Source organism: Leopardus geoffroyi, chromosome D3 (assembly GCF_018350155.1).
Source record: "Leopardus geoffroyi isolate Oge1 chromosome D3, O.geoffroyi_Oge1_pat1.0, whole genome shotgun sequence".
Classification (NCBI taxonomy): domain Eukaryota; kingdom Metazoa; phylum Chordata; class Mammalia; order Carnivora; family Felidae; genus Leopardus; species Leopardus geoffroyi.
The window spans coordinates 18842207-18856404 of record NC_059339.1 but is presented as its reverse complement, the minus strand read 5'-3'; the positions used below and the strand labels follow the sequence as shown (position 1 = coordinate 18856404).

The 14198-nt window shown below is 55.0% G+C and overlaps 1 protein-coding gene across 1 annotated transcript in view; it reads left to right on the top strand.

Moving 5' to 3' along the window:
* Positions 1-7399: 7399 nt before the first annotated feature.
* TRPV4 (transient receptor potential cation channel subfamily V member 4) overlaps positions 7400-14198 on the top strand; it is a 34567-nt gene continuing 27768 nt past the window's right edge. The window contains exon 1 of the mRNA XM_045457299.1: positions 7400-7510. The gene's annotated coding sequence lies outside the window, so the exon portion shown is untranslated. The remainder of the gene's footprint in view (positions 7511-14198) is intronic.

Genomic DNA, 14198 nt, shown 5'->3' with positions numbered 1-14198 from the left:
GACTTCATTCAGCTCAGCCTCTGTGTCAAAGGTGTATCTTGTTGCTTTTGCTGCTACTTCCCCTACGAGATACATCTTCTGCATGTCAGGCACCGCCACCGTCGCCACCACCACCCAGCACATTTTGGGGTTCAAGTCCAGGTTCTATAACTTTGTAGCTGCGTGATCCAGGGAAGTCAGTTCACCACGCTGAGCCTCAGTTTCTTCATCTGTAAAATGGGACAGGAACACTTCTACCTAGCAGGAGTACGTAATATAATGGGTGTAAAGTGCCCGACATGTAGAAGATGTTCAAGAAATGGCCTTTATTCACTTTTTAAATGTATTATGATTATTATTATCATTATGATTATATATATCATTATTATATATTATGTATATATATTATATATTATGTATATATATACATATTATGTATATATTATATATATTATATATATTATGTATATATATTATATACATATGTATATATGTATATATATTATGTATATATATTATATATATATTATATATTATGTATATATATTATATATTATGTATATATATACATATATATATAATGTATATATATATATTATGATTATATATATATGATGATGATGGTCGTTATTAAAATTACTATGGCGTCATAGCGTTTGAACACGATAGCGTTATGGATACACACTAGGGGCTCCTGAAGGGACAACCTGGCCCTTAATGCAGTTAACACGCCTCATGTTCACACACTCCTCGTTCTTAAAGATACAGAGCAGGACCCATGTGAACATGCCAGCGGAAAAGCCCAGGAAACATCGTGCAGCCTGGCTGCTTTTCTGACTCTGCCCTGATCTGCTGTGAGACTTTGGGCAAGTTCCTTCTCCCCTCTGGGCTTTAGTTTCCTCATCTATAATATCAGGAGGTTAGATAGTTCAAAGCTCCCTCCCCGCTGTCAATCTCCAGGAGCCACCTCGTGTCACTCATAAGGAGCCCCTGGTATGCACGCGTGATTCCAGTGAAATCAACACTACACCCTCAAGCGGGGACATCTGTCCTTTCTCGTGACCTCTAGGGGAATGACACATGCAAAGCGCTTAGCACAGGGCCTGGCACTTACAGGGTGCTTGAGAAAGGACAGTGAGGACGATGACTCGCCCTTCGGCAGCCCTTCATCTAGCCCAGAGAGAACTGTCTGGAAGGCAAGTCGTTCAGCTGCTGTTTGCTGAGCACCTACTATGTGCAAGGCCCTAAGCTAGGCTCAGGGGGTCCTGCAGGGAAACGACAGATAAGGCCCCATCCTCCAAGGGGCTCCTGCACCACTGGAGGAGACAGAGATGGGGGAGGGCACGAAAGCTCTCTGAGGAGGTGACATTTGAGCTGAGATCTGAAGGGGGAGAAAGAGGCCATGAAAAGGGGCTGGCTACAACTAGTGCAAAGGCCCTGGGGCAGGCGGAAAAGCAGCTTGTACTAAGGAGGGAGAGAGGGCGGAGTGGCTGGAGCCTGGAGATTAAGGTGGGGTGTGGTTTTTGCTTTAAGAGCAAGGGAAGTCATAAGCCTCTGAACAGAGGGCGAGGAAGCCAATTCACAGTTTACAAAGCTCTTTCCTAGGATCTCCACAGGTTCTTTTCCTGGACTCAGAAAAGAGGCTATCTCCCCACCCCCCACCTGTGCCTCTTCTTGGCTGAGAAAATGGAGCCCTCATCACAAGTATGTGTGAGTGGGGAGGGGTCCCAGGCCTCTGTGAAAGCCTGGGGCCTTTCTCCAGAAAGTGCTAGTTCCCTGTGAGGATTTCACTCATTACTCCAGGGAGCTTCACGGACCCCCCAGCAGCCTACCTCGGGACCCCAGCCGGGGAGCCCTGAATCACTCAGAACCCGCTGGCACCGAGGCCTAGATGCCCCCCTCCCTCACTGCGCCACAACTCCAGATGAAGGCTATCTTTGAAATGCCAGTGGGCAGCAGAGGCCCAACCATACCCACAGGAGGGTGGCTGTGCCCATGGCAACGGTCCTCAGAAGGGAAGGGCTTCCTTCCCACCTGCTCTCAGGTTTCTGCCCCAGGGAGAATTCCAGAGGAGCCCCATTGAAGGTGTCTGGCCGGGCAGGGCCTCCGGTCTCTGGGCCAGCCACAAGCAGCGCTGAGGTGGCCAAACCAGCTGATTTGTCGCCAGCCTCTTGCATCCTGTCTCAGTGGCTTCTTGGCAAATGTGAGGGGATGTGATTTCATGGGGGGCCTGCTGTCTCCTGGGGCAGGCTCCCAGAAGAGAGTGTCGGAGACACGGCGCCCTCCCTCCCCGCTGTGTGACCTCAGGCCGGTTCCTTCACCTCTCTGGGTGCGCTTCCTCTCCTGTAGCTGGGAGAAATCCATGAGGAGAAAGCCCTACGCACCACCTGGCACACACCTTTCCCCAGTTGTCTCTTCTGTCTTTTCTTCTCATCGCGGCTTGGGCCCATCCACGTCGCGCACTCACTAGAGAAAGATCAACAAGGCCGGCCAGAATTTCTCACCTGGACAGCCCCGCACTCTCCAGTCCCATCCAGTGGCTGGGGCAGGGCCAGGTGGCTGCCGTAGGGGTTGCGGGGGGGCGGGTGGCGTTTGAATTTGGACGGTGCCGGGTTCAAATCCTGACCGCATCCTGGCAGGTACCTTGGGCAAGGGGTTTCACTGTTCGGAGCCTCAGTGTATCCACCTGCGGAAGGGGCTGGAGAAGACTCCCCGCCTTGAGGCCGTGGTAGTATATTTATACTGAGACTGTCACCCATCAGCTCGAGAACCACCCCCAAAAGAGACCCAACACGCTTTGGGCCACACCCTCCAAGCCTCGCCTCCCCCCAGCCCCTGGCGACCATTCACCTACTTGCCGTCTCTGTAGACTTGCCTGTCCTGGGCATCTCACACAAACGGGATCACGTGACATGTGGCCTCCGATGTCTGTCCGGCTTTTTTCCTTTTGCAGGCCCATCCATGTTGCGGCCAGTGGCGAAACTTCATCCTTTCTATCATTGGGTAATTTCCACTGTGTAGTTATGCCACATCGTATTTATCCAGTTACCATCCGAGTTGTTTCTATTTGGGGCTATTACGAATAGCGATGCTATGAACATTCATATTCAAGTTTTTTTGTGTGGACCTATGTTTTCATTTCTCTTGGCTTTATCGCTCGGAGTGGAATTGTTGGCTCCTGTGGTAATCCTACATTTAACATTTGGAGGAACTGCCAGACTGTTTTCCAACGCAGCTGCACTATCCTACATTCTACTAGCAGTGAGTGAGGGCTCCCGTCTCTCCACATCCTTGCGGACATTTATTATTGTCATTTTTTTTTTTTTTTAATTTGAGAGAAAGAGCAGGGGAGAGGGGCCACAGGAAAGAGAGAGAGAGAGAGAGAGAGAGAGAGAGAGAGCACACGTGCGTGCACAAGCAGGGGAGGGGCAAAGAGAGAGGGTGAGAGAGAATCCCAAGAGGGCTCCTCGCTGACAGCACAGAGCCCAGGGCAGGGCTCAATCCTACGAACCATGAGACCATGACCTGAGCTGAGATCAAGAGTCTGACGCGTAACCGACTGAGGCACCCCATTGTCTTTTTGAGAGCATATTTTTACTGGCTGTGCTACCCTGAGTAGAGTCTCCTGGGCGTGGGTTCAAATCCTACCAGCTGTGGAATCTCAGATGAGTAGTCTGTCTGCATCCTTTTCTGGAAAATGGTATAAGAATCCTTTCCTCCCAGGCTGTCAGGAGATGGGTTGGAGACATCATCAGAGTCATGCCAAGCGGAAAGTGAGGTGCACCCGTCTTGTTTTCATAACTGGGCACCACCCTCCGGGGGTTGGGGGCAGGTGCACCAGGTGTGAAGTCCCTGAGATGCTGACCCATCTGGCCTACTGATCTCTTCCTCCCGGTGCCTGGATCTGAGTCTGCAATACACTAGGTGCTTGGTAAGTGCAGACCCTGGGTATAGCTCGGGACCTCCCTTTGTGGTAGCGGCTGAGCCCCCCTGGGGCTCTCCGGAACCTGTGTGGGCCAGAGGACCAGGCCGGGCTGTAGCCTCTACAGGATTCTGCCTGCGCTAAAGGCCTTGACATTTTCTCCTTCCTTAAGACACGTTCCTTCTGTGTGTTAAGAGCCCTTGTCCTTCCGGGACAGAGGCCAGAGAGCTTCGCCAGTGACAAAAACAGTCACATAATGGCAGGCACATCCTAGCAGTGGCCCTTGTCCACGCTCAGTAAATCCAGCGAGTGTTTGTGGGGTGTCCTAGGCACCTCACTTCCCCTTCCTACTCACCCCTTCCCTGCAAGGCAGACCTCCATGCTCTCGATCAACCAGTATTTTTTTTTACTACTTTTTATTATTATTTTTTTTTTTTAATTTTTTTTTCAACGTTTTATTTTATTTTTGGGACAGAGAGAGACAGAGCATGAACGGGGGAGGGGCAGAGAGAGAGGGAGACACAGAATCGGAAACAGGCTCCAGGCTCTGAGCCATCAGCCCAGAGCCCGACGCGGGGCTCGAACTCACCAACCGCAAGATCTGACCTGGCTGAAGTCGGACGCTTAACCGACTGCGCCACCCAGGCGCCCCTACTACTTTTTATTATTTTTAAAAGCTTATTTATTTATCTTTGAGAGCAAGAGAGAGAGAGAGAGAGAGAGTGCAGTGGGCAGAGAGAGAGGGAGACAGAGAATCCCAAGCAGGCTCCGAGTCCACAGCATGGAGCCTGATTCGGGGCTGGATCCCATGAACCATGAAATCATTTTATATACACAATGGAATACTACTTGGCAATGAGAAAGACTGAAATATGGTGTTTTATAGCAACGTGGATGGAACTGGAGAGTGTTATGCTAAGTGAAATAAGTCATACAGAGAAAGACAGATGCCGTATGTGGATCCTGAGAAACTTAACAGAAGACCATGGTGGGGGTGGGGGGGAAAGGGGGAAAAAAAAAGAGGTTAGAGAGGGAGGGAGCCAAACCATAAGAGACTCTTAAAAACTGAGAACAAACTGAGGGTTGACGGGAGTGGGAGGGAGGGGAGGGTGGGTGATGGGCATTGAGGAGGGCACCTGTTGGGATGAGCACTGGGTGTTGTATGGAAACCAATTTGATAGTAAATTTCATAGTAAAAAAAAAAAATCATGACCTGAGCTGAAATCAGGAGCCTGAAGCTTAACCAACTGAGCCATCCAGGTGCCCCAACCAGTATTTTTAAAGTACCTACTAAGTGCCAGAAGCTGGTCCCGCAGCTGCGAACAAGATAGATGTGGGGGTGCCTGGGTGGCTCTTGATTTTGGCTTAGGTCATGATCCCACGGTTCTGTGAGAACGAGCCTGAGTCTGGGCTCAGTACTGACAGCAAGGAGCCTGCTTGGGATTCTCTCTCTCTCTCTCTCTCTCTCTCTCTGCTCCTCTCCCGATCACACGTGCATGCTCTTTTATTCTCTCTCAAAATAAATGAACTTAAAAAAAAAAGACAGATGTGATCCCTTGCCTCATGGAAACCAGTACTATTTTCCAGATAAGGACACAGGCACTGGAAGGGGAGGCTTTTGCTCATGGCTCCCGTTGAATCAGCGGCAGCCAACATCCCACCTCCTGGACCAAAAAAAGTCACTTCCTTGCATGGGACCTCAGTTGCCCAGTCTGTGAAATGTGGGGCCAGAGGGGCCTAGGTTAGCTACCCTAGTGCTGACGGCTCACAGCTCTAACCCCGGACCTTGGAGGAGAGCAGGTACCATCCCTGGCCCCACCGTCTCCATCAGGCTCCTGGTAGCCAGGACCATCCTTGTCATTTTCTTTTCATTCGAGAGGCGCCTCTCTGCAGAAATGGGCCCCAGATTCGTTTGCCTGATGCCCGCTCCTCCCAGCCAGCAGGGCCCCCAGCAGAGAGGCTTTCAGTCTGGAAGGCCTGAGGGAGCCTCTTCTGTTTACATTCCTCACCACAGCCAGATAGCTGCCTGTTTGCTCTAAGATCCTGAAAACCCAGACGGAAGAGCTTCTCTCCCCTCCCCATTATGGAGGGAGCCGCTTCTGGAGAAGCCACACTCCTCTCCAAGCCTCAGATTCCCATCTCTACAGTGAGCACAGGCGATCCCTGCCTCACAGCCTGCTTGGAAGGAAGGTTTACTTGACAAATCTCCCTCCCCACACCCCCACCACTCTCAGTGAGTTAATTATTAGGGTTTATTTTTTTTGTAAATGTTTCGTACTGGCGTTTGAACACATCATGTCTGTTCAGGTTCTCCTCTCTCTCCTTCTCTCCCTCTCTCTCTCTCTGTCTCCCTCTGCAGCAATGCCAAAATCCGACTTTCTAGCTGCTGAACCAACACCTCATGGGAGCCATTTCTGTTTGCAGGCTGAGGGACCCCACTGTTTTTGCGGAGCCAGCTCAATGTAAAGAAGAACAGTAATGATAAAGGGGCTAAGAACGTTCCCTGTGCTCTGCAGGGACCTGGTGCTCCCAGCCTCTCCACTGTGGCTGTGGGCTGGGGACATACCTACACCCTACTCTACAGTGGGGACACAGAGGCGCAGAGGTGGAGATGACTGGCTGCTCCGGTAGGGCACAGAGCCACAGCTGTGGTGGGGGGTGCTCAGGGAGCTTGGCTCTGGAGCTCAGGCCCACCGGGCTTCCAACCAGTCCCAGCAGAAGTAAGCTGCCCATCCTGTGGAGGCATTCAAGTAAAAGGCGAGACTGCATGTCAGGAGCTCACCTTCACCATCCAATAAAAAATTAAAAAAACAGGGGCGCCTGGGTGGCTCAGTCGGTTGAGCGCCGGACTTTGGCTCAGGTCCTGTTTTTCCCTGCGTCGGACTCTGTGCTGACAGCTCGGAGCCTGGAACCTGCCTCTGATTCTGTGTCTCCCTCTCTCTGCCCCTCCCCTGCTCACGCTCTGTCTCTGTCTCTCAAAAATAAATAAATGTAAAAAAATATATATTATTATTTTTTTAAATTAAAAAACAAAAATCAAAAAACCACACCTTGATCACCTCCTAGGTGCCAGGCCCCTTGCTAAGCGCTGGTAAAGAGGGGAAGAAAGGGAGCTCACGTGAATCTAGCCCCAGACAGCACGGTCTGGATCTCAGATGCCTCCCCTGTGGGACTTGGGGCTACCCCAGGGCAGGGTCCCCCGCAGCCGCGTCTGTCGGGGGGCGGGGGGGGGCTGTCTACCAATGAATGAATGAATGAGCCAATGCCCGGGTGGGAGGACCTGCCAGGCGCCCATTACCAGGGGAGGAGCTGCCCGGGGGTGGCGGGGTCAGGAGCCCGGGAGGGATCTCGGGGCCCCAGGCAGAGCCCTCCCCGGGAAGCCCCTGTGGCCCCGCGGCCGCGATCGCGACGCCCGGCTTCCCGGGTGGGGGACCGAGCCCGCTCCCCGTCCCCCCCCCACCCCCCCAGCGGAGGCGGCGAGCGGCGGGGGCGGGGGCAGCCGGGGGCGGCGCGCGGCGCTGGAACCTGAGCCGGGGGAGGAGAGTCGCGCGGCGCGGGCGGGCGGGCGCCGGGCGGCCGGGATTCAGGAAGCGCCTCGCGGTCCCGGAGGTGAGTGGGGCCGGGGCCCTCGGGGCAGGGATCCTGGGGGGCGGGGGCGGCGCCCCCGGGGACGTCTCCGAGGCTCCGAGGCTCCGGTCCGGGGCGCGGGAAGGAGGCGCGGGGTCCCGCCAGCTCCCGCTGCCCCGCTGCGTGCCCTCGCACCCGCCCCCTCGTCTCTCTCGGCTTCGGTTTGTTTTATCACCTGTGAAATGGGCGCCGGCGTGGGCCGTGGTGTCGCCCGGTCTGCGGGAGGGAGGTCCCGGGGTCCCCAAGAGCCAAGCGCAGGAATCAGAGGCGAGGAGGCCCTGCAGCCCACCTTAGAGGCATCCCCATTTCGGGGGGCTGGGAAGGGGCAGTCGGGGGCCCTGAGGTCTGCCTTCTATGGCTAAGCAAGCGGGAGGGAATTGGAAGTCTGGAACTTCCAGAGGCCCACTTCTTCGTTGGCCTCAGTTAGTCCCAGAGACCGCTCTTCCTCCAAGAGGCAGGACAATCTTTAACCTCCGGCTGTGCCTCCAGAGCCTCCTGGGAGGTCCGCCAGGACGGGGAGAGACCTCCCGCACTCCCCACTAGCCTGCAGAGACCCGCCACAGACTGCTGCGGGGGCTGCTCACCACCCGCCTGCCTGGCCCTGCCCAGCCCTTCGCCCCGTCTGCCCTCCCCATTTTGCAGATGAGGAAACTGAGGTTCTGGTCGGGGGTGGAGCCAGGTGGGAAGTTTTACCCAGGGCTGCCGGGCTCCAGAGCCCTCCCTGTCTGGTGCCCCGGGGGGTGCCCTGGCTCAGCCTCTACCGCGGGGCTCTGCTGGGGCTGGGGTTGTGTGATGCTGTGTGTGAGCTTTGTTCTGGGAGCTAAGACCCACTCGGGGATTTAAGCTTCGCCACTTTATCTGTGGGGCGAGGACGGGGGTAACTCCATGATCCAAATGAGGAAGTTGAAAAGGTGGTCTCTTTAGAGAGGTCAAGTAGAAGGGGCAGGCCTATGTGGGCCCCCCCGTGCCACCCCAGTTTTGTGTGACCTTGGGTCAGTCCTTTGGCTGTCTGAGAGATAGCTCGTCTGTAAAATGGGGGTGAAATGAGGGCCACCCCAGGGCTGTGGGGAGGACAGACCGCCTGGGAGGAGCTGGCCACACTCCCAACTCACCCAGCAGCGTCATTGTGCTTGCTTGCTCCGGTAATGAAGAGGTGAAAAGAGGTAACTGGCCATTCCCCCATTTCTCTAGTTGATTCTGTTGGAATAACAGTAGGGAGCCCCTCTTCCCACCTTTGTCGGTGGTAAATCGGTGGTAAATCAGAGTGGGGAGGAGCTCCCCAAACAAATGGCAGGTGGAGGTCATGGGCCAAGGCAGGGTCTGGTTTGTAAAACCCCGGGGGTCGGGGGGGGGGTCGCTGTGAGAGGAGGGGGTGTGGGTGAGAGCTGAGAAGATGCGCTGGGGAGTGGCTGCGGGCACCCCTGGCAGTTCACCTGGTGGGAGCAGGGCCTTGGCCACTTTCTCCTGTGTCTAGCAAGGCCTCCTGGAAAGCACCCTCCCTCCCCCCTGTGTCGGCCTCGGACCCTGGGCAGGGTCTAGCCGGAGGGCTCTGGCCCCCTCCACCGCCTCCCCCAAACTGGGATTGCCTCTCCGGCCAGCTGTGCCCTCCAGGCAGGTGGGCACCCAGCAAGGTGAACACGTATGGTAGATGCTTGGCAAACGTGTGCTCTCAAATGAATGGGGGCCAGGAGAGAAGTCTGGGAAGGGATCGGGGAGGGCTTGATCGAGGTGGGGGTTCAAGCCACACCTTGAAGAATAAGTAAGGGAAAGGGCACTCAGGTAAAGGGAAGGACATTATGAGCAAAGACCTGACCACTACCTGCTGCCAGGTGGGTAAAGCTAGACTTTGTAAGGCCAAGACATTGTTCCGTTTGTCTGGAATGTGTGACGTGACCAGGAAGGGCAAGGGATTGGGCAGGCAGGGGCTAGGTCAGACCCAGAAGCCCTGAAGTCCAGGCTGGGAGGGACATGCCAGATGTGTGGTCTGGAAAGGTCCCTCTGGCTGCAGAGTCAGGGCCAGGCAAGGAGGCTGGTCCCCAGGCTGGAGAAACCATCCCGGCCCCGGGGCCCGAGGCCCAGGATGGCGACTGGAGAGGGGTGGCTGGCAGGCGACGGGGGGAGGGAGAGAATCGGGCAGGGATTGGCCTCACTGTGCCCGGCACAGGTCAGGTGCTCCATAAATCTCTACTGCACAGTTGAGTGACTGAACTACATCATTTTGAGAGGGCCCAAGTCCTTTGCGGTCCTTTACCTGTTCCTTGGTGGGAGGGGGAGTTGGCATGGAGTGGGCATCTCGACCCCTCACAGGCCCCTGACCTGCTGTCTGCCTCAGTTTCCCCCATATGATTCTGGGAAAGACACTGCAGGCCCCTCCCCAAATCACTGGGCCATACAGAACAGCTCCACTTCTCATCACACACCAGATCTGGGGAGCCAAGAGAACATTGCATGCCAGCGGGCCCTCTGGAATGCTCCACATGGCCCATTTGGAGTGGAATTCACCTGTTAAAGATTAATTCAGATCTCTTGAGATACCTGTGGCCCTAGGCCCCAAAGCTGGTGCTCTGATCACTGAGTTCTGCCTGGCTTAAGCCAAACCTGGGCCGCATTAGTAGTCCTTATGATGGTCGCGAGCATTTATTGAGCGCTTATTATGTGCCAGGCACTGAGCCAAACTCTCTTAGTACATTTGGATATGAAACTATTATCGTTCCCATTTTTGAGAGGGCGGAGCTGCGAGGTCTGGGTAGTGAAGCCGCTTGCCCAGGGTCTTTTAGTTGGGCAGGGGCAGAGCTGGGATCTGAACTCCGTTTGTCTGATTCCAAAATCCATGCCCTTAACTTCCAAGGTGGCCTGTCCCCATTTGTCCCGTCCTGAAGTCACGGGGAAGAGACTCTGCGGGGTAGAGAGAAGAATCTGGATTGCTCAGACAGGCCCTGCTTTAAGTCCTAGGTCTCCTGCTCCTTCTCCAGGGAAGCTCGGGCAAGTCACCTGGCCTCTCTGAACCTCAGTTTCCTCTTCTGTCAAATGGCGCTCTCAGATGCCACTTTGCAAAGACAGTCTGAGGCACACGGATGGGGCTCCGGAGCACCGTCTTTATCCTCATCCTGTTCCAGGACACGTTTTCCTCCAGCTCGTCCCTAGGGCACCCTCTGAGAGCCCCTCTGTGCCAGGCAGGTGGGCGGAAGGTAGCAGGGGCAAAGCTAGACTTGCATTTGGACAAAGGACGATGCCTGTTCAGCCGTGAGATATTTATGGGCATTGACTGAGTGCCAGGAGCCCGTCAACGTTTCCTACTTTCCTGATTTAATGCTTTAAAGACTAAGGCTGGAGGGGGCGCCTGGATGGCTCAGTCAGTTGAGCATCCGACTCTTGATCTCAGCTCAGGTCTTGATCTCAGGGTCGTGAGTTCAAGCCCTGCATTGGGCTCCACAGGTGTGGAGCCTACTTTAAAAAATAAATAAATCCATAAAAATAAAAACAAAAATATTAGGGCTGGAACCTGGCTATCTGGTTTAACTCCCGGCTTTTAGTAAGTTCCCTTACTCCTTGGGCTGTGGTTTCCCCATCTGAAAAATTGGGATAAGAAGAGTGCCTGTTCTGTGGGGTGGATGTGGGCAGTCTCCAATGCCACATAGTGTGTCACCTGATGTTCACCTCGATGATGTCACAGCCTTGCCCCCACTGGAGATGGGCAGAGGACGGAAGCTGAAGCTCATTTTATGGCTGAGAAAACTGGGGCTCCAAGGGAGAAGCAAGTGACTCTGGTCCCCTTGGGTCCCTGGAAAGCCCAGTGGCCAGTTCAGCTTCCACTTTGGACCAACCCCTCTTAGAGTCAGACCCACCTTGGTCCCCACTCTAGCTCTGCTACTTGCTGCTGTGTGACCTCAGGTGGCAGCTTGACCTCTCTGTTCCTGGGGCTGCCACCCAGGATTTGCTGGAGGTTGGAGCTTCGTCAGCTTGAGGGGGATTTGGGTCATTCTGGCCACTACCCTTGCCCCAGCCTGGACTCCGCCCTGCCTGGGTTTCCCTTGGGTCCCGTGAACTGGCACTCTGGCCAAACGGGAACGAGGAAGGGAGGCCAGGCCCCTACTTTCACCGTGACTCTGACTTCCTTCCTGCCTCTGAGCCCCTTCCTGATCATTGGCTTCCCCTTTCTGTCCCAAGCCCTGGCCACTGCTGTGTGACCCCAAGTAGGTCACCTCACCTCTCTGAGCATGTTTCTTCATTGGTGAGGGAGCATCAGACACCGCGCCATGGGCATAGGAAGCCCTCCATAAAAGGTCTTGGGTCTGCTCCAGATGAGGTCAGAGGATGGGAAAGGCTGCAGAAGGAGGAGAGGGTGTGGGGGGCAGACAGGAAGGCTATTGACCAAATGGGAATACTCTTATTTTTCTTTGGGTGGTGAGTAACGGCCGTCCGCCCTGCCACCCCCCTGCACAAAGGGCTCCTCAGTCTCACCGGCGCCTGTTTTTCCCTGAGGGTGGAGTGGCCTGGGTTCCACCCAGCTGACCGGGAGGGTGACCACCTTCTGGGATGGTTCCTCATGTGTGTGTACTGGTGGGGGGGGGGGCACTTGTAACACATGCCCCAAGTGGGCCCCACAGGCTCAGGGGAGACCCCTGTGGGCAGGGGGCCAGTGAACCTCAGGCCAGGGACCTGTCGGCCCGGTTCACTCCTGTCTCTTGCAAAGACGAGGAGCTCAGGAAAACCTGTAGATGTAGGGAAGGAAGAGAGGAAGGAAGGAAGAGAGGAAGGAAGGAAGGAAGGAAGGAAGGAAGGAAGGAAGGAAGGAAGGAAGGAAGGGTGGGAAGGAGGGAGGCAGAGGTGACTGAACAGACAAATTAACAAGGCAGGGGCATCAGAAAAAACCACCTACTCCAATTCAGACTCTGGCTGAGACGGAGTGGGCTTGGGGAAGTGTCCCGGTCTGCGTGAGCCTCAGTTTCCTCACCTGCAAAACGGACTCATGATTAGCTGTCGTCCTCATGGTGGGTGTGGGTCTCACAGGTCAGAAAGCCCAGCACACTGTAAGTGCTCCATAAATGATCTGTTAAAGGTTGGGAGAGAGGCACCTAGGCAGGTAGTTGGGCAGAGGTCCCTCTGTGTCCATTCCTTCATTCGTTCATTCAGCAAGTATATCTTGAGCAGCGACTAAGTGCCAGGCCCTGTTCTGGGCCCTGGGGACTCAGTGGTGACCGGACAGAAAAGTTCCTTTTATTCCCCCCACAGCCTTTGGGGCTGCACTTTATTTTTTTTTTTTAGTTTGTTTTGATGTTTCATTTCTTCTTGAGGGAGAGAGAGCACAAGTAGGGGAGGAGCAGAGAAGGAGGGAGACAGAAGATCTGAAGCGGGCTCCGTGCTGACAGCACAGAGCCCCACGCGGGCCTCCATCCCACGAACCGTGAGATCGTGACCCGAGCCAAAGTCGAACGCTCAACCGACTGGGCCACCCCGGGGCTGCCCTCGATGAGGCTCTGACACCCACGATGAACAAGCAACCCAGCAGTGGGTGCTGTGATTAGCTTCCTTCTAGAAAGGAGAAAACGGAGGCTCGGAGAGGTGAAGTGACCCATCGTGGGGGGGGGGGGGGCGGTCACACAGCTACTAAGCAGCAGAGCCATGGTTCAGACTCCAAATCCGTCTGCCTGCAGCATCCCAGCGCCTCACGACTGCACCACCTGCCTGATGAACTCCACGGGGTGCGGCTGTAGAAGGGTGACCCCAGAGAGAGGGCTTCGTAGAGCCTAAAGGGATGAACTCACATGGGGTTAAAAGCAAACGGTTGGAATCCTAGCCACAGTTCCTTCTTGTTGAGTTGCTACCTCGGCTGGGTCCCTTGTCTTTCTGCGCCTCGCTTGGCTGCTGTGTAAAACGGGGATAACGATAATGCCTCCCTCACGGGAGAGGCAGAGGGAGAGGCAGATGTAAAGGCGCTCAGTGCCTGGTGGGTGTTGGGTAAATAGCCCCCCTCCCCCGCCCCGCCTCCACTCTGGCGGGACGTGGTTTACTCGCGTGGGAATGGAGACAATAATATCTAGTATCTAACTTCTGGAGTCATGACTTGGATTAAGACAGAACGGTGCTGTGTGGAAGGTGCCAGTGAGGGCAGGCCCTGCTAACGGTGGGATCTCAGGCACCAGCCTCGGCCATGACTTTAAGCAGTTAACCAGAGACACAGCCTGCTGTTGGCACAGGCTGCTGGTGAGGCGGGCTGGGGTGGAGAGAGGGTCTCAGACTGGTTTTCTGCTCTGCGTCAGGCTCCCTTCCCAGGCCCGATAAACCCATTCATTCCCTGGGTATCTGCTCCCTCCTCCGACTTGGCAGCCTCAGGCCTTTTGTGCATGAGAATGAGGAGGAGGGATGCCTACATGGGCGGGTGGGGGTCTTGTCCCCTCTGGGCCTCAGCCTCCCAGCTGGGAAATGGGGCTTTGTGGCCTCCTGGAGATGGTGAGAGAAGGACATGAGGGGCCAGAAGACCTTTTTGGAAGGCGAGGTCTCCAAGCACGGTCCTGAGCCCTGGCCTTGGAGCCAATAAGTCTGGGTCCAAGCACCCACTCTGCCCTGCCCTCTGGGACAGGGCCACCATGTTCTTGAGCCTCTGCTCTGGGCCAGACCCTCTGCTGGACCCTTTACACCTTCTTAATCCCATGACCATCCCATGTGGTTT